Here is a 26,401-nt window from a genome sequence, read left to right on the forward strand (position 1 = left end):
ATAGGTAACTGGCAAATAACCAATCTGCTTGATATATTGACAATAGATGTATGAAAACAACAATCAATATAACATCTTTTAAGCTAACTCATTTCTTCGTATACAGAGGTGGTAAAGCCCGGCCTCAATTTTTTGACGAAAATTGGTTTAAAGATGCCTAAACAAAATATATGCGCTACTATTAAAAAACAAAAACCGTATATAACACCTTCTTACCTATATCAATAGACGTTAACATTCAAAGGAAAATGTAAGAAATTCCAAGTATTTTATATTGTGGTGTAAAGAATTCGTAACATCTACAGTCACACATAACGATAGAATAATGCATTGTAATTAGAAGGAAAACCACTGCAGTCAACAACAATGTATCTAGAACGGCAATAATGATCGTATTAATCATAGCCTTCTCTTCTATTTAGGGTTGATTTTAATCTAACCGTTTTAGCTAATTACTAGCACTTAGACGCACGGCTACTTGAACGCGAAAATGATCTTGAACTGGGTTTTGTCGAAACGATTTTTTATAGCAGCGTAATAAGTAGGATCAAATAAAAAAAATGCCCTCGATTGTAAGTTCTCAGATTGTACCTATTACATAAATTATGCTGTTATAATACGCCCTAACATATGTATTTTATGGCGTGTTTAGATTTTTTGGCACCACCAACGAAAATACGATAAACGGAGCGCCCGTAGCATTTTCGACAAGAGTTGTCTTTCAAGTAATTTTTATTTCGTGCGCTCGCTACTCGATAGTACCGAGCGTAGGAAATAGTGTTGCAGTTCTTATTTGAAATTTGAACTTGATACTTCATATTATTATACTCGTAGCAAATATACAAGTAACTTAGTCTGTTTGTTACGCTTTCACAGTTATGATACTGATGAGATGATTAAATACGATAGCTTGTATCCTAGGGCTAAGGAAGGCTCGGTCCACCGTGCAGACTAGATGTAGTCGGCCAGGAAACTTGTCGAGCAATAATTAACACTATCTGCTGTTAAGCAAAGCGCTAGTCGATTTTTAAACACCAAGGTTTTTTTTTAAATATGGAAGGATATAGATTTGATAACTGGTTTTCAGAGACAAATAGAATATATCTTTAAACACAATTATTATCTGTAACGTTAGGAAAGATCAAAATTTTATATTTACTTCTAGGGAATGAAAAAAAGGTGATTGTTGTGGATTCTTTTGGAGTGTCGGTTACATTTTTTGGCCAAGTCATTTTTTCGAACATTTCTATCTTGATCTAGCAGCTGGCTAAAGTTACTTCATTGGTGACCCATTATAAAACATTTAATGCGTTATAGAGTACCTCTAATAAATTCCATAATTTTATTACAGGAAGATGGTTATTACGATATCATAAAGTAACGGTGTTATGTTATAATATTTATTGGCAGTTAGCCTTGTTATTTATGAGAATGTCAATCAAACTTAAACTGATAATGCAAGCAAATCTTTCACAGGAAATATAAGTAATAAAAGTTACGAGTTTTAAATGTTAGTAGACTTTTTAACAAGCTGTTACTTTTTTATAGCCGTGAAATTGTTAGTGATTTTAGGTCAAAAAAATGGTGCTACATTTAAGAAAGACGTCTAGAGTTAGATTTGCGCCGATTATTCAAGGAATATACGGTTTGAGAAATACTTTGATGCGATCAAATAAAAATTCTTATGTGATACTTGAGTATCGTTAAGAAATAAGAAATACAGTTGATATGGAGAAAAGAATAAGTAAAATGTTGAAAACGCTAAAATCATGAGCGTTAAAGTCCATGCTGAAAGACAGTAAAAAAAAGAGAAACAATCCTATTTATTCACCTTTACAAATCACTGGATCTTCGATTTACGTAAAATTATCTGCGATTCATGCATCTTAATGTGGGTATAAATTACGATTAATCTACGTGTATGCAAAAACATTCAAATATATGCGTTGAAGATGAGTCTATTCCTGTGTGCAAGTGAGTATATTGTATATGATTGTAAAAACATTAATTTTATATACTTCAGCACAAGCAGTCTTTGAATACAATAGCAGGAAGGTGCCAATTAGACAAGTACACATTATTAGGCCGCGAACACACGCCGCGCTGGAGTTCACGGCCAACCCGCTCTTGCGTTACAACCCGATGCAGTAGAAAACAAATAAAATCGATAAAATCTCAGTCCACCATAAATCTTTGGAAGGCTACCATTTTGCAAGTACTTGTGAATTTTACTTATAAATCTAGTGGGAACTATTTCAAGATAACGTAATCGTAAAATGTGTAAATAAAAAAAGAGAACTCTAAAATTGCCGTGTGAATTTCGGAGCTTTAATTAGCTAATTTTATGAGACTTAATCTAATTTCGCTTTTTTCACAAACTTCTTGAATAATGAAGCTGACAAAATACAAAACATTTTATCTTAACATAAACCTATTAGCAAACTGAGCTTATTCACATTATTTTAGCGCAGCATAAAATATAAAGTGGCGAATTTAGCTCGTTACGGCTGCATCGTAAACTTTCAGCGTGCTAAATTAGTATTAAGCATCGTAGTCGATTAACTCCTTTGATTACATAGGAGAGATACGCATCGGTGTTATGTAACGTGTTGCGAGTATATAGGTTGGCCGTGCCGTTGACATGGGAACTTCATCGTTATATCGATTACGCAACATTCGGCGATGGAGGTCAAAGAGTGTCGTTACGTGTGCTGTATGCGGCGCCTCGCGAATGTTTGTTATTTAACCGTGGGATTAGGGCCGCGAAATCGTCATTTTTATTGCAAAGTTCAAGACCTGATAAATCAGATCAGTTGAATAATATTTCGACACTTGAGCCGTGATTATGGACCCTCAATGTTATTTTACTGAATGTAACAAGCATTGGACTGAAATTACTTTAAATATTCATATTCCTATATTTGAAAAATCAATTTTGTCTATTGACTTTTAAGCAACCAATTTTTCAAAATAATCAAAGAGTATAGTAATGCAATAGTCTACGGAGGTTCAAAATGGTATCTCTGGTCCGAAATGTTTCTTTTTCATACCTAGCTGAATTCGAAACTACGCCTTCTTTCCCAATTAACGAGGACGTTGCTGATTTTTATTCACATAAATCAATCACCGGTCACGTATAACTAGACGTGTCTTCCTGGAATTTTACACGAGACTCAATTTTGAACAATTGTACGAAGTTTCTTATCATTAAGGACGAGCTCATGGCCATCAAGAGTCACAAATTAATTAGATATTAATAACTTAAACGCCTATAAGAAAACAAGAAAACTATTTATATGAAATAAAGGATGAGTTTTACAGCCTGGTCTTTATATAATCAATGGTGTCTTTGATTATTTCGGTACTGAATATCATCATATACCTACGTTTTAGTGGTATTGGTCATGAAAGAATTCTAGTTCAGAAGTATTCACTTTAAAGTGTTCTTGCCAGGAACACTACATTCTTAAACTACTATCATGTCGGAAATCAGATTAATGATACACTTCGTATATTCCCATTAAATATTATTATCCTACGTTATGATGAGAAAAAGTTGAATATAATCTAGGTCGTGCATCAATACTTCCTAAGATAACTTTCTGATACAGTTCAACGAGTCTAGTGAGAAGGGGAATACATTCTAAAAGATTGAATACGTGAGTTTATACATCGTAAAAGGGTTTCAAGTCTGTTTTTCTAAATCCAAAAATTAACTAGATGTACAACTGCAGTAAATCAGTCGTACATCGAGAGTTTGACATTGAAAATGTTCTGCAAAAAATATTCATACAGTACCCGCTCAAGGTGCTATTCGGACTCTCTTGCAACATTATTTTGTTGATAAGTAGGAGAAAATCTCCCCTATGGTTTATTATTTTTAGATGATGTCCAGATCGATCTACGTAGAAAAATCTCAATTGCACTACCATAAGCACGTTATCATTGTATGGTATTCAATCACTGGTAAACGGTTGAACGCAATTCATTAAAATTATAAAATACATATATTTTAATCTTTCCACGCACAAAAACTGCGGGAAAAGGCTAGTAGACCCATAGATTTTTTCAACTACGCTTTATTTTGTACAATCCTTCGAACTAATAATGTACACAAGCCTTAGTATCAAAATGTGGAGCAGCTTTATATGACATGCATTTGTTTCTATGTTAACGATTCGCATAAAACGGCTAATCGGATTATAACCTTGCTGTCATCAACCCAAAAAGGATTTATATTCTATAATAGTATGGCATAAGTTAATTAGATTTTAAGCATTCAGATTAAATATTATAACACGGTATAATTTGATTATTTGGTTTAATATGGTCGGAATCAGATCAATATAATATGTAATAGCTACTTGATTTAGTTGTTGCCAAAAAGCCATGTGCTTTATCAATTTGAGTAAAAGACACATAGGTTTTTAATATTATATTGAATAAGATTTAACTATTTTTTTAGTTCAGGGTATGTCTTACAAATTGGAGTCACACAATCATGTATGTCTGTTGTCTGTTAAAAGAGCCTGTTACACAAAATGTTTAATTCAAGAATTTTTAAATAAATCAGTAAAATTTGACCTAAAACACTCATCCGAAACATTAACAAGTCGATTTAAATAAAGCCTTGCAACTTGAAGACTGAATAAATAATTCTCAAATACAAAATTTGGGATAATTACGTATAATAAAACAAGTAGAACGATTTGTATTTTAATTAATTGGATTGCGTATTAGCTCATCAAATAGACCCAGTACTGCACCGAGTTGGTTTCAAATGTTACAAGTGTCGAACTTTCACCTCCAGTCAGAGTAAATTTATGTGAATGCCCACTCGCCTTACAAGCAAGCCTTAATAAATAACGTAATGATAATCCTGCTACCGTAACAAATGACCTACTGCATTGAGGAAATAGATACTTTTTACCTATTATTAGAACTTTATCCTAACATCAATGAATCGTGAAATGTGCTAGGTGCGAAACGCGACAACGACTCAATAAATTTGATTAATTATATTATTGACATATTTTCTTTCGAGCACGTGGAGCGTTTTCAAGTAGAGAAATATAAAAAAATAGCGCAGAATATAGATAAAATTTCACTAGTGACCGACGCGGGTCAATTAGTATAAGTATCACTACAAAATATTTTAGTAGTAATTAAGTAATCAATGCAGTAAGACTTCGTTAGTTCTAATGTAGTAATACTAAAACCTAAAAGGTCAGTTTAGGTTCTTGAGACAAGTGTAGTCTTCAAGGACTAGGTTAATAACAAGGTAAAAACTAAGGAAATGGATAAAGAAAATATTTTAAAGTTATTTTTTCCTTTATTGCGAACTAAATATGAAAAACAATACTGTGTTTATTTTCATCGCGTTTGTGATCCTCAATCCGCACTTGGCCACCGTGGTGGAGTTATGGTCTAATCCTTCCCTCATTCTAGGAGGAGACTTTAGCCTAGCAGTAGAAGTAAAGTTTAATTATTTATTTATAATTGCTACCTACCCCATGGGATTAAGGCGTGATTTTATATTTGTATGTATTAGGTCGTGGAAAAAGTCTTTTCGCACTATAGTATGTATGAACTTTTAATAAAATCTCTTTGGCTTCAAGAATCACAAATGAGTACACGGCTCATTAGGTTTCTTTTAGTAAGCTCGTGAGGTACCCAAACATCGAGCTTTTTTGTGAAGAGAAAATATTTTATTATAAGTTCATACATACTATAATGCGAAAAGATTTTTTCCCCGACCGATTTGTGTTATTTATTTATTAATATAATTATGTTTGTATGTATGTATGCTGTATAAGTTACGGTAAAAGAAATCGCGTCACGAGTGCAATACGCCGAATGCATCGCACATCCCTCATTTGATTGTTTACATAACCATTAAACATTGCAATCGCTATGTTTTGACTAAGACCATTCAACTCAACGATGGTAACACGCACCATTGACGCAAGAACATCGGTACACGCAAAAGGCATGCTCTATTATGTAAAGCTGAAGTAACATTTGTTTTAATACTTCAGATACGTCAAAATTGCTTTGAACTTCTGTTATTAACGCAATATTATTACGTTTGTCTGTTTGTATTTCTGTCTATGGAAATAACCTCAAAATGTACTATACGAATTTTCATGCAGTTTTCACTGATTCATAGAGTTTGCGGGTTTTAGACTACAATTTGTTAAAGTTATCTTAGTGTAGCCAGAGCGGGCCGCTAGTATTTTACAAATTGCCTACGTTCTTATGTAAAACTATACACAGTTTTGGTCTAGATAGCAAAGTAAACATAGTGCAGTTATTATGATTTAGGACGCTGATTACAATTCCTTTCTTTTTAATTGTGCTGTGCAGTCACATTTTTTTAAATTAGAACAGTTTATTAACTTCCAAGTAATTTCACAACAACGACGTATTTAGTGATGACCCATAGCAGTAATTATATTGATATCTTATCTTTGTCTAGAGTAGCAAGGAGGGGGTGACACTAAGGATCAGGAAATGTCGAAGTGTTAGCCAGGCATTAACTGGCACCCCCACCCCTAAGATAAGATAAGATATCTTTTCATACAAAAACACTGTGAATGAATATTTTTGCTCGTTGCTGCAAAATACTTTTTAAAAAATACTTCAAAATAGGTACCAATGTTGATGTTACTCCATCGTAGATTTACAACCTACTTATGGATTCAAAAAATACTTTCTGTCTACATTATTTCGTGTGTCGATGTCAATTAGCATATAATGGGCATACGAGGCTGTGCGCAATGACTGAATTAAAACAAACTGTTACATTACTACGGTTAAGTAATCCAGTGTTACACACTATTCCTTAACAATGTCATAATTTTAAGAATATATTGCTGAAGATACGGCACTATCATTGCATGTGAATAATGTATTAAAATTGTTGTGTTGATAAATGAAGAAGTTTTAGCAATGCTTAATGCAAGTTTAAGGGGATTACTATTTCCAATCATAAATCTATTCGTGTCTTAAAACTCTACCCTACCCTAGTTACCCTAGTTTGTATGTTTGTAAACATGCAAACCGTTTCTCCACCTAGGCAAACCAAAAACCTAAATGTCTAAAATTCTAGATTTTTGGCCCGCGTAGGTCCTACTTTCGATCTATGACCCTTATGGCCCCATTCTTGCTAATAGAGAAAATATATGTCATTTTCCTTTTTACTCGGTATCTTTTTAGCGGTCGTACTACTTGGCCTTCATCACCAGAGGGAGAGAGATGCATTATAGGAAGGAGAATTTTAACAAAGCACGTAATTACAACGGCATTGTATTCACCAGCATGACACCTTCGCAGATGCTAACGAGTGTCCTCCTCAACATCATTAAGTCGGATAAAGACCAAACTATTAGCGAAGGTAATTGGCCAAATAATTGTATCCTAAAAAAACATTCAGAATCGCACGAATGAAACTATGATTTTCGAGTTTTGAAGTTTAAACTCCGGTCACGAATGTTCCGAACCGTTGGTATGTACTTACGAAATAAGTATAAGAGTACAATAAATAAAATGTGATAGACTTCATGTAACTTTCGAATACAAAGGAAGGCTTCATTACGCATTATCAACACGCACACGATATTATCGGCAGTGGTTATATGTCAATTAGGTCATTTAGATGCGAATTCGGTTATTAACCATCGATAATGATGTATGTTCGCAATTAGTAGGTTTTAATGTTCATTAAATTTCGAGCACCTGTAATTAGGAAGACGGTCGTGTATCAGTTTGATAGAAATTAAATAACTTTAATTTGAAACGTGTATGATTTCGAAACAGATTATGAATACGCACTATGCAAATTAACTGACTGCTTCGTGCAATCTAAGTTAAGATTGTAGATACTGATTTGAAAATATATTCATACTAATTACATACCTGCTGTATTTGCACATCTTGGTAGGTGTTTGATCGTGAGCTCATGAATTTAATAACAGAGTTGGTTAATTTGTTGTAACAAACCATAGGGTTTCTCTACATCGTATGGGATAAAAACTGCAAGTGTACATAGTACTGGTATGACATTTCCATGACTGCTCCCTTTTGTAACTTTTGCTTGAAGAAGGTGAACTTACTAACTTTTATCCTTCACCTTACAACAAATGGCAACAATGAAAAACAAAACAATTCTATACCTTTGCGTATAAACTTTGCGAAACTGTTTACAAAACCGCAAAGCCCTTATAAACAATAGTCTCAAACTTGAAACTCGAATAGGGTCAATGGCAATACCACAAGTAACCGTGAAATTGAAATTATTGAATTACGATCGCAGTTACAATATCGGCGTTTATGTAACCGCTACTGACGGATTCATTCATTGATTGACGCAAGGCGCACGTTGCTTAAGAAAGTTACGAGACAAAGAAAATTAGCGAGTAACGAAGCGGGGGTGTAACATTTTGTTTGTTTTTAATATCAAGTGGAATGTCAACTTTTAACGTCAAACTTTTACTTTGATAGAGTTATAATGATATTGCTTATAAAAAAGTAACGGAAAGAGTGTCATATTGGTCTGAATTAAAATGAATCCGAAATGGGTAACTTGAGGAATAATCTAATTTAAAATTGTGGCCAAAATATTTTTGTTCGAACTTAGATATAAATAATATTTTGTACGATAGAATCAGTCTATGACATCTTGAATCTTTGTCACTCTCGGAAAAACTAGATTTTCCGATGTTCACACTATCTAGCAGTCAATATTTTCTTTAGGTACGATAGAAATTCTTGCAAAGTATTTTAGTATGCAAGAACTTTATTCCATGGCTGTAATATTTATAACCATTTAAAGTAGGTTTAAAATAAGGTCTAATAATATTATTAGTGACTACTTTGATGCCAAACAAATTACTTGATAAAGCAATAAATACAGCCATTTTCGACCGCAAAGGACACGAAATTGATTAATAATAATTAATATTTAATGTCCTTTGGATTGCATTCAATGTGCAGTTATACATTATAATTATCGTTTGCGTAGGTTCATAGGTCACACTGAATAATCATTCGTGGAAAGTTATTCATAATAACAAACCAAAACAACCATTCAGATTTCGGCAAATAATCATCGAGATAATCACTTCATAGTAGAAGACATACATAAAATTAAGTAAACAAGGGAAAACCCATTTCTAGCGTTGGACATATCTCTAGTCTAGAACGAGAGAGCGCCTAAGCCCTGATTCCACCAAAATGACCAGTGCAGATTGAAAACTGCTAACTTAGTGCTGTTCAAAGTATTTTAGCTGTACAATGATTTCTCGACATTTATTAGTTTTCTTTTACCGTAATGATTATTTAAAATTCATACATAACTTTGGCACGTTATTGCTGTGGTGCCTTAGTGTTGAACCTACGTGCATAGGAGACAAATACTGTGTCATACCAAATTGGAAACAAGCAGGAACGAAACCAACTGATAAATTAGTTTTAATGCGGGTTTATATATAATTATTGAATAATGTAGAGCAATATCAGTTCCGAACCTAATATTACAGGCATAAGACTAATATTAGCTGTCCAATATTAAGATCAAATTCCCCGTACTAAGTGCGCGGAAGTCGAACATAAACAACATATCATAAATCAAACAGCTTAGCACCAACACTATCATTAATGTGGATAAGAAAATTAATTCGTAAACATGTAATCACGGACGTATTATTTTATAAATCGCCTACCGATTTGAAGTTCAACATGTTATATAATCTAAGAAGTATACCGATTGATATTGTAATTTAATTACTCTTGCTATTTTATTGCGAATATACGAAACTCATATCCATTTAATTTTATGCTGATATGTCGTAATTAATAGCCATAGAAGCAAATCATAATTAGAACAGAGCAAAATTTTTATGGGCCATATTTTTTTAGTTCATGCTTCCGTATGATGTCTTAGAAGTCTAAATTATAATATTATACTCTATTATATCATTTCCTTACACAATTTAATAGTATTATGCTTTTTTGTGTCTGTATTTAACTAAATGTATGTGTTTACTTTCAATGCCAAACATAATTCTGAATCAAGACCACCGCGTTATTGAAGATGATAAAAAGTTCATACAAGTGTACCTACTCTTTTTTGTGCATCTAATTATGACCAAAATAGAACATTGCAATATAAAAACTATGAATAGAATATAACGAAGTATTAAGATTCAGATGCATACAATTACATCAGTCACTATGCAGACGAAGTATCAAATTTTGAAATAAAGAATGTACGAAGGTCAATGTGTGCATTGAGCCAATATCCGATGACAGAGATTAAGATAATACCAACATAAGTAATTGTATCAAATAATATATTGTGAAATCTAAAAGACATTTTGTTCGCATGGGAAGCGTCTGTGATGAAACCGAATTGGGTGTAAGAGCTCGGTCCGTAGTAATGTTAGAATTAGATGAGGCAACAAGTGCGGCCAAAGAGCATGATTAAAGTGCGTTCCTCATTTTATGCGGGCCGCGTCTAATAGGACAGCGAACTAAATGCCGCTTCAAATTTAGCTGTCAACAGTACTATTGAATTTCTTAACATACAATTTCGTTTTAATGGAAGCAGTTGCAATTGTAGAGTAGACTGTATTATATTGAATCTTAAGTATACGTGCATTTAAAGTAATTTCTATCATTCGTTTTCTACATATTTCGAAAGAATTACTACTTGAATTATTTTCTTCCTCATCAGGGTCGTTAAAGCCATTTATTATGATATTTTTTAATGATTCACTCAGGGTCTCGGAAACCTCGTGAATAACTGGAAACATATCCATATTCATCACATTCTAAATACCTGGCGGTTCTTGCATTTTACAAATATAGTAGGCTGTTTAATCATTTTGTTTTACATTTAATTACACAATCAATATTCTCATCAAACGGCTGACGATAATTAAAGGCTTCATGTTATTTATTTCTTTTTAGCACTTTTAATGAGTTTATAGATCATTTTTAATTTTTATGAAATGTAGGCTGAGCCGGTCTTATTTATGTCTTGATTAACAAGAGTAGGACTTTAAAATTTATGTTAGATTCTTGACTACTAAGAGATAAAAGCTCGACACGGCACTAAAACATGACGTAAGCAAGGAGTGCTGGCACGGAGACGTTACAACGGGATAGTGTCCTTCTGTTCTGTCATCGGTACTCCTCTTTTTCTCTCTCTTTCACAACGGTTACTGTATTCAGAGACACAAAGTTATTTGAAACTTGTCGCACTTCTGTGTGCAGTGGTTTTTATTGTAAAAGCCCTATAAAACCTTAAACGATATAGAATTACGGACTATTATTACGACACCTCTTAATAGTTGCGCCTCAGATTTCTACCGTTAATTTAATAGGCGTAAACGGTCAAGTTACATTGGCCAAAAGGCTAATTTTAATATCTTTCTTGTATTTCATATTTGGAGCACGGCATTGTAGTAACTATTACCGAGAACTTCTTACCAAATTTTGTTGGAATTAGGAAAAAAAATATTTTCCTCTTAGTTATTATTTTTATCTTTTAATCTATGTTTAAGTAGGTATAATAAAATATACATAAAATGTACATAGTTTGGACGGAAGGCTAGGCTGATGATGAATAACATATACATTCGCATATAAGTAGTTTGTAAACTTTTGTAGTTTTGTAATTAGTCCAGCAATTTTGTGTGATTTTATTTTGGGGAATAAAGTGGACACATGGTCACTTTGAAACTACAAATTTAATATAAGCTAGGAATATTCTTAAAAAATGTAAGAAAGTCAGAACCTTGAGCGCTTGGACATATTATATATGCTACCGCTTGGACTAAAGACCATTTTATTCGGTCACAAAATATATAGTTAAATAGTTATTCAGCTAGTTTTATATCCAAACGTGTACGATGCAGTCTACTTAAATTCATACACTGGAACAATCTTGAGAAACACTAACATTTCAACACTTTTATTAGTATTAATAGCTGCTAAATGGTACAAAAGATAGATAGATTAGATCGCAATATAAAACGCTATAGTTATAAGTAATGTTGAGAACAACTGACAGGTTGTTAGGTACTTTAATGTTTTGACCGATATCGCATTATAGAATTTTATGAAGAAGTGCAAGGTAAAGAAGGATCTACTAAACCTATTTATTGTATTTAAAGTCTTAAGATTATTATTTATTGAAATATTGCTTATTGTGGAAATTATGAAAGTTATTAAATATTGTTTATGTTCACAGAACTTTGTCTCAATTCCACAGGATTCACCCATTTAAAAAGTAGAATAATAATATTGTTGAGTAAAATTGTTAAAGTTCTATTTCAGGGTCAAGACTAACAAAATTACTAGCGAAGCGTTCAGCGATATAACCGTGAAAGCAGTACGGAGTTACTTCCGCGTTTATAATACGTATAAAATTTCGCGATGCGTAGTGAATTTTAACAAAATTACAATTCCTTTCGTTTCGAATTATATTCTTACCGATTAAGGTTCGAGTTTTATATTATTCTTTCGAGAAACATGAGTAGGCTTTCTGTTTATGATTCAATGCTTTACACCGTTGTACGGTAAGTGGTTATCTCTTACAAAACGCGCGGGAAGTGATGGGTGGTCTGAACGTCGCCGATAATGAGAATTTTGTTTAGCAATCTAATATTGTACTTTGTCTGAACCAACAACTTAGATAAACACATTGCATTAAATAAAATTTTCTTTAATATTATTTAAACCCATTACATTTCCACTGCTGGACAAGGGTTTCCTACCAAACGATCGAGGGGTTGGAGTTTGAGTAACCCAAATTTACTAATGAATTTTGAAACTTTTATACAGAGTTATTTATAGTCAAAGATAAAAAGGTCCTACTCTCGGCGTTCCAGCAAAAACCACATCAGGAATGCGAAAACGCTATCTTAATTTTTTTTTTTTTTTTTGTTTCTGTATAAGGAGAATCAGCTTCAAACTAACGAGCAAAGGTTATTAAAGATGTACATTGTACGTTGTACCCATTAGAAGTCGTGTTCGCACACCTTATCGATTGTAAGCTTGTAAGGAGTTCCCACGAACTCACAATACGCTACTGAATCATCATTACCTATAAATCGAGGCAACTACACATGTCTGTACCGAAAGGAAAGTCTTATTTGACTAACAAGCAAGTCCTAACACATGAAGTGAAAAGCTACAACCGTAAACAGTCAAAGGAAGTAAGTGGAGTACGGTTCTAGATGTCAGATATGAAATACGGGGACAAAGGGCTTTTGCCATATTTGTAAGACTTCGTACATTTCTATGGAGGTTGCCTTTGAAAATGAAAATGTATTTCTTAGCGATGTTGTTACATGTAATTTTATATACTGCGTAATCGGGCAGGAGGCAACAAATATAATATTTTGATTGTTTAGGGATAAGCATTTACTTACATATATCTACTAGGTACTAGTGTATCATCCTGTCGAAAAATCGTTTTAGTGGCCATTCATGACAACTCCATAATATCTTATTAAATAATGTCATAAATACACAAGTATTATTTATAATTATAACGTTTAAAGTTAATTTAACCCCATCATTTATACTTTTTTGGGATTGGAATCTATTGAATTATGTGTGATCGGTGTGATTTAAAAAAGTAGGAAAAATAATTACGCTTATTTATTGCAAATGCTTGAGACGTTGGTATTTATGTATGTAACCAATTCTACCCATAAAAGAGTTAAATGCGAAAATTGTGGATAATTGATATCTACCGGAAAGGAATTGTTTTATAAGGGAAGAAATAATGTTAATGATTACGATTTCCTGCCTTCATTGGCTTCCCATCATTATGGTACAAGTATATAAATAAAAAAATTTCAACCCGATATAAAAGTAAGTAACTAAATAGCGTATGGTTTGAAAAATAAAATTTTCGTGGTTCAGTCAAACTAATCGATAGTAAATCTATATAATATGTTTTATGTTAAAAATTTAATCATTTAAGTATTTATTGAGACTTCAATACATATTATTAACTACCTATATCTAACTAACCGAAAACAAAAAGGAAAAAAATACAATTACACAATAATAAAATATATTAAGAGGGCGTCTTAAAATTCGTCCGCATAAAATAAATCTTTTGCAAAAACCAATATAAAAAGAACATTATGTAAGATAAAAGCTATAATAGAGCTGTCGACTTGCGTACATTATGATTAAAGACCTTGAATTCAGTTCGGCTAGCAACAGAAGAACATCTAGGTCATTCATACTAACTGGTTGGCAAACCATTATCTAGATTATGTTATACGCTTGTTAGGTCTCTGCTTATATATAACCTGTCACACGCATTGTTAAGCAAGGCTTTAACACTAATATTTGTATACAAAATTGTCCTATCATTTATTAAGTTACTATTTGTATAGATTTAATAAAATTATTTATGACTAGCTGACCCGCGCAATTTCGCTTGCGTCACATAAGAGAGTATGGGTTGCTACTCCGCTCCTTATGACCGTAGCGTGACGTTAATAGCCTATAGCCTTCCTCGATAAATGAGCTATCTAACACTGAAAGAATTTTTCAAATCGGACCAGTAGTTCCTGAGATTAGCGCGTTCAAACAAACAAACAAACAAACAAACAAACTCTTCAGCTTTATTATATTAGTATAGATAATGAATTTAGTATTGATATTAAGAGTGGATCTTTACGATTTCTTACTGCTATCGACATCGACAGCCGGCTAGCTATCAAGAAATTTTGTAAAAAATTCTACAGCACCCGCTAGAGACGTTGACCACGCCTTTAGTGGGTGCCGTAGGAACTATTTTGCAGTACATTTTAATGTCAATCTCTTGATACTCAGTCCTCTGAATGTAATAAGCTATTTAGCATTAGATTAGGTTTAACCACATAATAATGTAATGTTTATAGAATTAAGATTACGTCAAATTGGCAAGACGACACCTGACAATTTCAGATCTGCGTCTATTTCATGCAAATTCAATTATTTACATAAATATACGTTTCCTTGTTAGATTGGAGTTAAACTAAAAGTCATTTTCTTAATACGTAAGAATATAAATACGACATTCTTGAAATCTTTAATTCTATATCTTATCTTTAAATATCATCAAAGATATAAAAATAATATTTCAAAATGTTAACTGTCTGGGTTAAAGATACACGTTTTTGAGAAATACTGATATTGTGAATATATCAAATAAAGTATTTCACTATACTATGTTTAAAGGTTTTCCACCTTTAAACAGATCTTCCACCTGTACGTAGGCTAACCTTGTAGTAGTTTATAACAGTGACTCAATAAATGTGCAATTAATTGCACGTTTATTAAACATATTGCATGCAGTAATAAATACACTTAGGTACCATGTCGTGACAACAGAACGAATCAATATTTTTAACAAAAAATAATGGATAGAATAATTTAAAATAAATATTGATTTGCATTATTACACGGAACAAAAAACGTAGCGGAAAAACAGTCATTTAAAATTCAATAACTACTATATCCTTAAATTAATGTAAAACAAAATTACTTCCATAGCTAAAATACTTCAATTCGTATACATTTTAAAAATCAGTCACAGTTTTTTTACTGCATATTTATGATGAGGGCCAAAAACGTCTACGAGTATTTAAACTTATCTTAGTATGGACTATGTAAATAATTAACTTTCTACTTATGATCCTTACAAGGTGCGTTTGGAGCGACAGGCTCATTAGGAATATGTAATGACGACGATTACACATCGATGGATAGAAATGGATCAGCTGTGTACCAACTAATGGCTACTAGCGGAACTAATTTATTGATTTAAGGTTTTTTGGACTTGGTTGAGCGTTCGTAGAATGTGATTTTTTCCGGGATGAAAAATACCAGTTGCAACCTTCTAATTAATTGGTAAAGCAAATACGAACGAGATTAATGTGTGAACATTTTCATGATAATTTTTGTTGCATGGAACTTACTTTTTTATTAATAAGATGTTTGAGATTAAACCAATGCCTTATTACTAAGTTTCTTTACTTTAAGCCTTTAAGAGAATACTTTGTCGAGTACTAAGTTAGGATTTCTTAAATAAAAAGTGCTACTATTATTTCTTGATACTTTGGCTATCATGTCTCTGAGAGACAATTATTACGACTGACCCTCGAAAAAGCTATCGGTTCGTTCTACCGGCTAAAGTTCGGTACTATTGCTTATTCCCCATAAAAAATGGATAAACACACTTTGCGTATTTCAAAAGAACAAATAGTTAAAGTAATTCTGAATGTCATACACTCATTCACAGCCAACGCAAAACTTCGTAATAGCACTTTAACAAATTAAGGTTAGTTCCGTAACATTTAGCTAAAACAATTGAAGTGTTTGTTGATTCAGCGCTGAGTGTGGCAAATGTCTAAAGATTTTTTGTGGAATAATGAATTAAACAACCAACTAGAGCGGTGCAAGCATTACGCTCAACTACCAAACAGCTCAATAACTCAGCATTTGTGTAAATTGGAAAGAGTTCCGTAGCAATTAATTTATTATTTAAAGCAATAAGCCGTTAATTATGAAGTTGTCACCATTCTGGACATTGTGAGGATTTATACTGATGAGTTATGGACATATTATACACCCATGCTACGATATAATTACTAAAATTATAAATGCGTAAGTCTGTCAGTTACGCTTTCACGGCTAATCCACGGAAATTATAACATAGCCGAGCAGTGAGACATTAAAGTGTTAAGAAAATAATTAAAGTTCAAGTTCATAATTGTAAAGGAAAAATTCGGAATCAATCGAATATAAAACAAGATTTTTGATACTCATTGTAGTAATAATTTCTCAAGTAAATACGCTTACCTATGGAACTCTAAAAACCAAAAAAAAACCTAAACCGTGCATACTAAGCAGTAATTTGATGATATCATGACTGTCCGCCGGCGCCACGCGTCGTTGCTCACGTGCCTGTCTTTATTACCAATGGGTATTTCATTAATTGCATTAACCACCTTTTTGCTCATTTATTCGCTATGGAATATGCCTGTTAAAAGTAATTTGTCTGATGTGATATAGTGTTGCACTTTGATGCAATGCAATTTGTCCGATAGCTCTTTAACACACTTTTATTATATACAAAATATATTTGCTTCTATCCCATGGTTCATTCTTTCTTCCTTATTGTTCCATCGTGCAAAGGTGGACCTTTTCCAAACAATATAGATTGAAGCAAACTCCTCTATTGGTCTCTATCCCGGATCATTTCCTGCCAATCATTCAGATAGGTGACCAAATCATCACGCCAACATTTTCTCGGCTTACCTAGGCATCCATAGTTTGACGGCAGTTGCCCACCCATCTGGATACATCCGAACAACTTGAAGGCTGTATTATTTATCGTTATTATCAACGTAAGCATCAACGATTACTACCCGATACGTCTCGTAAACTATTCGTGATTGCCCCCTGATCGTCTTCGTTATTACTTAGTATGTGTAGAGCTTGGCATGATTGGTAATGAGACTCATTTTACGCATTAACTGCACTCGATTCTTGCATGTTTAGCTTTAGAGCGTGTAAATGCGAAAATCGCGTGAGTTATTCGCTCTAAGTGTTGCTATATTAACGTAACGACTTTAAAAGGATCCCTAGGTGATACTTTTAGGACGAGTAGATGAGTCGTTGAGCACAAATTTCAAGCTTTGAAGTGGTTACAATGTAGATTTTTTTGACATATTACACACTATAATATTCGTATGTCACCGAATGTATTCAATAACTATATACTGTGACTTTCAAAAATAATCATGTAATATTTTTTCCACATCAGGCTTTCTTAAAATGTTAATATTATCACATGTGTAAATTTAAAGGTTAGGTTTTTAGTTTCAGAATACAGCCTTGCTTTTTAAAAATATTTATAAGATTCGTTTTTAAAAATGCGTTTAAGATAAAATTTATGAAAGAGTGCTTTGCTAATAACGATCAGTTTTTTAATAATATAAGAAGCAGTGGTGAAGAAATGTAAAAATCCTTTTAATTATAACATAAACTTGTGATGCAAGTACAAATCAAAATTATCGAACGTTATTATTGATTTCGTTTCAATTAGGCAGATATATTTTCATAGTCTTAATCTTAGTGACACGTTTTCAATGATCTAACAATTATACGTTTTCTATTAACAATCATATTCGTACATCAAATTCAGTTGACACTTCACATAATCACACCTCTGTCACTACCGTAGTTGTTTTGTATTCACCGAAATATAAAAAAAAAAACTGAACTTCCGACTAGTACAGAAAAAAACTACGTAATAAAAGTGGGTCGTCGACCATAAAACGGTAAGTATAAACACCTATATCGATCAGTAAACAAGCATTCATTTCGATTGTTGAAGTTACAATAAAAGAAGATATATGTTTGACGTAAAACAATTAAGCATTGTGACCAATTAAAAAGATTTAAAAAGAAATGAGGAAACAAGAATGAGCCGTGTTGCTGATAAGCGGGGTAAACAAACTGTAGGTGTATTTTATAAAAACGTATTGAAAAACAGGAAGTTATTCGGCGATTGTGAGGGCTGCATGTACTAATATGGTGTGCCTTATTTTAGTTTTTAGAAAGTAAATGTATATAAGGACTAAAACATTAATTATCAACTCTAGGTAATTCGTGTTATTTAAAATCTTTTAGTATATTATTAATGATTTCGTACATTCATAAAATAATATTAAATAAAAATACTCTTTAGTATGCAACTATGCATACTTAATGTACCCATAAACTAACAAACAGTTACCTCATAGGCCTCCACCCCTTTCGGCGTAAGCCTCTCCTAAACCTCTCCACATTTTCCTGTTCCTCGCTTCAGGTACCCATAGTAGGTTATAGTAACCACGTTAATTCAAACTGAGATTTAAATGGTGGCAAAAATAGATTATTTCTATACCTACTAAGAAACAAATCTAAGAAACAACATTTTTTATTTGAGTTTTAATTTCATAAATAATTAAAATAAGCCTTTTTTATAATTATTGCCTAAAAACATGGGACTAAAAAATACTCAGATACAAAGGGGCCCTTATAAAATGAATTACCTAGTAATCGTAGCCACGGTAGCTACTAGAGATTTTCGCTAAAGTTACGTGACTATCTGACACAAATAGGTTACTGTGTCGTCTCTTAACAATGGCTAATGAGAGAATCACTTTGTATTTGTTCGAGAATCACATTAAAACGTCTCATTACCACGCACAAAACTCTAGAAATACGTATAAATAATTTATTGTATACTAAACATGAATGAAGATGTTTTTATTTAGAAACACTGTGAGAAAGATCTATATCTGTTTATATTGGTACTAAACACGACACAATGATGAAATAAAAAGCCTTCAGATTGACATCAGATTCTAGCATAATTTAGCTTATTTAAATGAGAAGATGATCAACGCAGTATTCTATCGAAGCATAAATAACTCTAGCGGAATTTCATGCAGCCAGTACTAGCAATAATTGAGAGTTTGATATTAAAAAGTACGCAAACATTGGTTCCTATAGCAGATCAATGCACAATAACAAAAGAGTACTGCGGTTAAGAGTCGCAGCGTGATTTTCTACAGTCGGTATTTTCAAGTGGCGTGAGTTTGACATCAAAAATCCACTTAAAAATTGTTTCATACCAAATTTAATTTTGTCAATAGCTAGTCGGTTGACGATAATGAATAGTAGTACTTAGTCGCTCTAAAATACAGTCAGAAAGATTAAATATTCAGTCATGTTTAAATAAGGCAGGCTTAGTTATTCTTGACAACCCTAATCTCTAGAATACAAGTTTCAACAACAATGTATCGATCTCATTACGTAACAAAAACTTCAACATTGACATTCAAAGATTCTAATTATTTATTCAATAAGTCAAATTCCTTTGTCAATTATTCATTAATTAAATGTTAAAATATTTATATGAATCAGATTTATTTGTTTGTCGCTATTACAAATAATATATTTGCATTAAATACTAGTACTTAGAACAAAAAACTTAAGTTGTTTACACGTTTTAATACAGTTTTTAATCTATATAAACGGAAAGTAATCTCGCAAGTAAGTATGTATGTCGACAATATTAATATCTTTTTATACTTTCCCAGTAGAAAATATTGATTAGTTTTGTGAACAATAGCTAATCGCGTGTTGCATTAATTTCTTGCTCTCTAAATATAACAAAACGCATGCGGAACTTATTTTTACATATTTTGTAGTAAAAGCAGAAATTTTCCACTTCGCTTCTTTACGGTTCTTTCCACTGAAAACGAACAACACTTATTTATGTTACACTTAAGATTTAATTGACTTTAGGAATATTTGGGACAAATTCGATTACAGAAAAAATGTGAACCAGTCGCATATAAAACTAGCTCCTTAGTTAAATGAACAGTATTTTGTGCACAACTTTATTGACTCTTGTTTTCACAAGTCATTCTGCGAACATATTTAGTAAAACATACTACTAACAATAACAATATTGTATGTAAAAACATGAGAATTGTCTGCACTTTCCAGCTGTATACGAACTGCAAGAAAGTGGGGTCACTAGTCTAACGTTATTGTTGTCAAAACATTATTTATGCATCTCTCCATATGTAGTTCAGAGAGATGTTAAGTCCGCTTTTCGAGTAACCATTTATCAGTTAACTCATTCATCTTGATAAATGATCGCCATATGTCACTGTCATAGATATATTAGGCTTATAACTTTCCAACTTACACTTTAATGTAACAGTCATTTTAGAACGCCCTTAGGAGTCCCACTTCCTTACCGTTTGCATTATAAATGTGAGTGTTTGACAACAAAATTGCGTGAAATTGGCCTTTATATTACTTTACGAAAAATTTAAACACTTATTACCTTCAGAAAGAAAAATATACTTTTAACATAAGTACATACATCGTTATTTTAAAAGATCGTGGAGCTTCATTTTAGGTATAGTGCGTTCCATTTCTTATGTGCGTATTAAGAATAGATTTCTAACTTCAGGATTTAACACAATATTTCCATAATAAAACAATAATTATAACTGAACTAAAGCCTCATTAACCATTAAATATAATTTTACACCATCCGATGAGTAAAAGATTACTCATACAGCGATCTATTATTGCATTACTGACATAATCCTTAGGTCATTCATAGTCCAGACCTCACGATTCACATAAACGGCATATCTCTCGAGCCTTTGTGATGGCTAGGAAAACAGATGGCAATGACTGCTTTACGTCACGTCCGATGAATAGAGGAAAGCTTACGTCATATTCGGAAAGTAATTGTGTAAATCATGCGATGTACTTACGTTCTATTGGCATTCACAGACATAGATTTTCGACTTTATTCATTTGAAAAGCAAACTGTCTGTCTGACAAATTGTTCTCAAAATAGTCATTGCCGTCCTCATAATAACACTATTAATGCAACGATTTAACAAGCAAATACTTAAAACTATAAAAAATACGACATATTGATTAGGCATTCATTAAATTTATCAATAATCCACAAATCAACATTCATCACAAATAATATATAAGCCGTTCCATTATTTTCTACTAACAAAAATTGTGTCTAACCACATGTATATCCAAAACATAGGTAGTAAACGCTGACCACTGACATAAATTTAAACAGGTCATCGCAGGCCTTCATGCTCCCTGCATTTACCTTGATATGAGGGACACTACACAAAGGGGGAAACTAATGCGAGACTGATTTATAATCTCTATTTAAAATACACGTGAAGATGACCGTCACATTAGTTTTAGATAACTCAATTGACCATGAGACAGAGCTTCCTTTTAGATTTACATGACGATAATTCAATCAATTGTTGATTAATCTTTGTATTCCATTCAACGAAGAATCAAGATCTTACACTTACGAAATTAAGGTTTTTATAAACCTTTATTGAGCAAGGAACTTCTCCCGAAATTGGGGGTGTGCCATGTTCGAAAAGTTCGTGTTGGGGACTTTTAGGCAGTTAAAAGCGAATAACAATAAGTTTTTTTTTTCACGCAGATATGAGATGGTTAAGTGAAGTTTTTATTCGTTTCATAGTATCTGAAAATCATTACACTGTATGCTGTCAAAAGACAATAGTTTATCCGATCTTAATAAACATGTTATTTGTATTCAATTATCGTAATAATACGGAAATCAATATTTAACTTTTTGTCCCTTACCTATGATTTAAATAATGATCTCGTCATTATAATCATATATTCTTATACCCTAATTAATGGTAATTTTTTCCCTTCAGATAAGTGTCGAAAGTAAAAAATATAAATTATTTAACAAGAAGGCGCTAAGTAGTAATTTGGGCTTTAAATATTTATGAGTTACTTAAGTTAATTTCTTTATACACCGTGTATCTATGAATATTGTGAGTACTTTATGTACGTGCGTATTACATTGTCCGATTCCACGCTAATAGCTTTACCACATAATATGTATATGTAGATATAACATTTGTGGTGTCTCGCATAAATATTCGTCACGGGCTACGATTTTGCATTCGTTTTTATGTCCATATACTTATGCAGAGAAAGCTTATTATACCTTCTCGTAATGTTACTTGCGTAATTTTGAACGATATTTTAGAAAATTGTCTGCATTCAAATAAAATTACCTCTCATTTACATTGAAACACAAAATAAATAAGAGTTTGTAACAATTTTGTTTTATAAAAACGTGAGCAGAAATATATTTTTTTTGTATTCAGAAGTCCATTACTCATCTTCCAAAAATAAATAATATAATGCACATTGCGCCCGTATGGTTCAACACTCACTATAAATGGTAATGCACGCAAATGTTCGTGCGATCATTTAAAAAAATAGTCACGCATGCAAAGTACAATCTAACATAATAATACATACTGCAAGGATATCATAAAAAATGTATACCACCGTTAACAAAAATAACAAAACACACGCACCCTTTAATTCAAATCACCGGCTTTCACGAAAATAAGTTTATCAAAACACTTGTTGTAATCGATCACAAGTCACAGGCCGACGCTAGACGGCTAGCGGATGTGTCTTCCTCTCGACGCGCGAACATCAACTGTTCGTCTGCGCGCGCGCACCGAGCCTCGCCTGATAACCGATAGCTACCATGGATAAACTCGGTATATGTACGACAAAAAAATACCGGTAAATATGCAGTCACCGGTTTACATAATATATTTTTTGTTTACAGTTTTTCGAAACAATCGTAATTATTATCCATAGTTCATCCCTGTTCGCGTGAATGCTATAAAATTTTTCATGCATACGAAGGTTTCGCTATCGCCTTGATATCCGTGTAGTTAATAAACGTTTCAGTGATGAAATTTAATTTTGCAAGGTTTTCGATTTACTATTTTTGCATCTATAAAATTCAATTTATTACATAGAGAAGAAATTGTAATTTTGCAACGTACAGCAAGCAAATAAACCACCTACAACGTTATACGCTAAAATTAAGCATTTAATAATCATGAATTTGAGATATACCAAAACACAAAATTATATAAGATCATATTAATTAAATAATATACATTAATTTATTTATTTATTTACCCACTTCGGTCTCACTGCTGGGCAGGGATCTTCTCCGGTAAAGAGCGTCCACCACGCTAGCAAATTGCGGTTGGGGGTCAAATCACACAGAGGACATAAACTTGCTAATTTGTATGTACATTGTATATTCAAACACGTAATGACTTTATCTCATGAATTACTGCAGCTAATATAGTTAATAATAAGTTATGGAATGTCATGACATTAATTTGCATTAATTACCTTCAAATAACAGGCTTATCCATGACAAACGACTGTGTTGGTGTTTTTGCAACTAGATAATTATGTGAATTTTGCTAAATAGTGTATAATTTTAAAGTGTACTTAATATTGATGAATAGATATTGAAGAAATACATGCAAGGTTTGAACTAATTCTGCGTAGTTCATTCATTTCGTAGGTTCACGGTGGAAAGAGTTAATAAGGAGTTAACTTATTGGAGTATAGAAGGTTAAAGGGAAAGCCTTTGCTCTGCAGTGGGACACAGCGGGAACTTACATTCGTCGATTTAATGCCTTACGTTTTACTTTACTTACTTATATTTCGTCAGTTAATTTTTTCCTGTGAAAATTCTTTTCACTCAAAGTCTCATCATGATTTGACTGTTATCAAGTTTTGACATCACTGTTTGTCTGCTTTGCTTGCAGCTTTAAGTTACTGATCGGTTCAATAATTTACTTTTAGTCAGCGATAACAACCAGAGTTTAAGGTTTTACACATAACATTTTAATGTAACGGGTCTTCAACGCGATTAAAAATTAAAGATAACTCTTTACCCATTTACTCAATCAATGCTAACATTATTTGTCTTAGATCTGTACTTTTAACTATTTATTGCAAACATCCGTACTAACAGCCAAGGGAAAAGTCTCAAGACAACTTGATCTATTCTAACTAAACTAACCTTACATGAAGAAAAAATCTTAGATTCAAAATAGTAAATATTTCAATAACACTCTTTTTACTTAATATCTTTTGACACACTTGGTGTCGTAATTGTTGACTTGAACGCGGAATAGTGATGTTACCTTTCACAACTTTTGCCCTATACAGACCTTTTGACCCGAAACGTCATAACTTCATTTAACGTCATGCAATTAGACGCCTTTTATAATGAATGATTATAAGTATTACATTTCATCGTAAATGTACTTCATTAGTAATAAAAGGTTGAGTTTCCATTCTCCTTTTACATAACTCTAGAGAACAGTAGGAACATACATCAGTTAATAACTACAACGGAAAAGGAATTTTAACAGTCTAATTAATTGAAGAAATATGCTGCGTATTCTTAGGTCAAAAGAATATTAAATTCCCTATCAGAGCAAGGTGAAAATGATCTCATTTTAATTGTATCTTCAGCCTTTGTTCAACTGAAGTTCGAATACTAAGGTTTTGCTGCTACTTAACGTTCATTCTCTATTACAAAAAGAAAAGTATTGCAGGGACTTTATAAAATAAAATTTTATAACATGTGGATGACAACAGTTTCAGATTCTGACTATCGCAGTAGCTATTGAGCCATGTAAAATCAAAATATCACTTATTTATATAAGTATATATTAGCGAGCTTCTTTAAAAATGCACATCTCATTCAGTAAGCAGCTGTATTGCACTATATAAGCCAATTGTGTGAATTCTTAGATCACTGCAGAGATATATATTTTATTTGTTTGTTTATTATATTTAAACAGAACAACATCTATTCAGGTGATGTGAATGCCCCCATTGTCCTATTGTCGCAGCGAAAACTATGAAATCATAATACAAGATCGTATAGTTACGCCGAGGCAAAACTACGCGATAACTATTTTATATTATTGATTAAATAAATAAATATAAACTATCTGTTATGCATATTTACATGAATATCTGCCAAATATGAAAACCTTGCTAAATTCAAACTCGATCAATGAAACACACATCAAAGTAAATGACGAGTCGTACAAAGTAGATACAGGACGAGAATTATGTATGACTTAAGATTTAAAGTCCTTGAAGGGTTCCGTCGTATGTATATCTCATCTAAAATACAAACAAATCAACTTATGTCAAAAGTAATAACCAAACCTACGAATTAAGTTGCATAAATTGCATGCAATAAAATTTCGCTCGTTAAGTTAACCTATGCGAATCTAAAAAGGTACTATAATCACAATTTAAGTAGGTACTTACCGACGACATTGAAGAGAACGTCTAAACAGTAATTAACATAACTTAACTGTAAAAAGGAAATGACAACTTTAATGCAAATTTTTAGCTTATAGCTTAAATCAGACCTCTACAAGTCAATGGCCGCCCTTGAAAAAGGTATCGAATACGTCGTACATTCATTTTTTTATTTATTGATATAACCTGTTATGCAGGGCTTGATAACAGACCAATTTTCATACTTTAATAATTCATCTTTTTTTATTCGAACGTTGTTTACGGAAACCACGGCCTACTGTCTTTTTTTCGTAAAACAAGAAGTTTTAATTGGCGTTTTTTCATCGTTGCATGGTATTATGTTCTAGGATAATGGGAAATATGTAAATTGGTTAATTAGCGGCTTGTAGCGTTGATTGTAGAGTCATCAGAGGTCAAAGTTCAGCTTGTAATGAGTAGTAGTTACAGTCAGTGCCTGTGTCTGTCAATTCATCAAGGCAAAGAAGCTTCGTAATAATATGCTATAATGAGACTCGTATATGTAAATAGTAAATCCGAGATGGTGATTTTGATAACCTTAAAGGGCAAGGCAGAAGTATTGGCGATGTTCCTGCATTTTTTTAGA

The 26,401-nt window shown here is 32.5% G+C and overlaps 1 protein-coding gene across 1 annotated transcript in view; it reads right to left on the reverse strand.

The window, feature by feature from the left end:
• GV1 overlaps nucleotides 1-23,169 on the reverse strand; it is a 41,959-nt gene extending 18,790 nt beyond the window's left edge. The window contains exon 1 of the mRNA XM_076114667.1: nucleotides 23,004-23,169. The gene's annotated coding sequence lies outside the window, so the exon portion shown is untranslated. The remainder of the gene's footprint in view (nucleotides 1-23,003) is intronic.
• Between the last annotated feature and the right edge of the window lie 3,232 nt (nucleotides 23,170-26,401).

This window comes from Anticarsia gemmatalis, chromosome 5, assembly GCF_050436995.1.
Source record: "Anticarsia gemmatalis isolate Benzon Research Colony breed Stoneville strain chromosome 5, ilAntGemm2 primary, whole genome shotgun sequence".
NCBI classification, from domain to species: Eukaryota; Metazoa; Arthropoda; class Insecta; order Lepidoptera; family Erebidae; genus Anticarsia; species Anticarsia gemmatalis.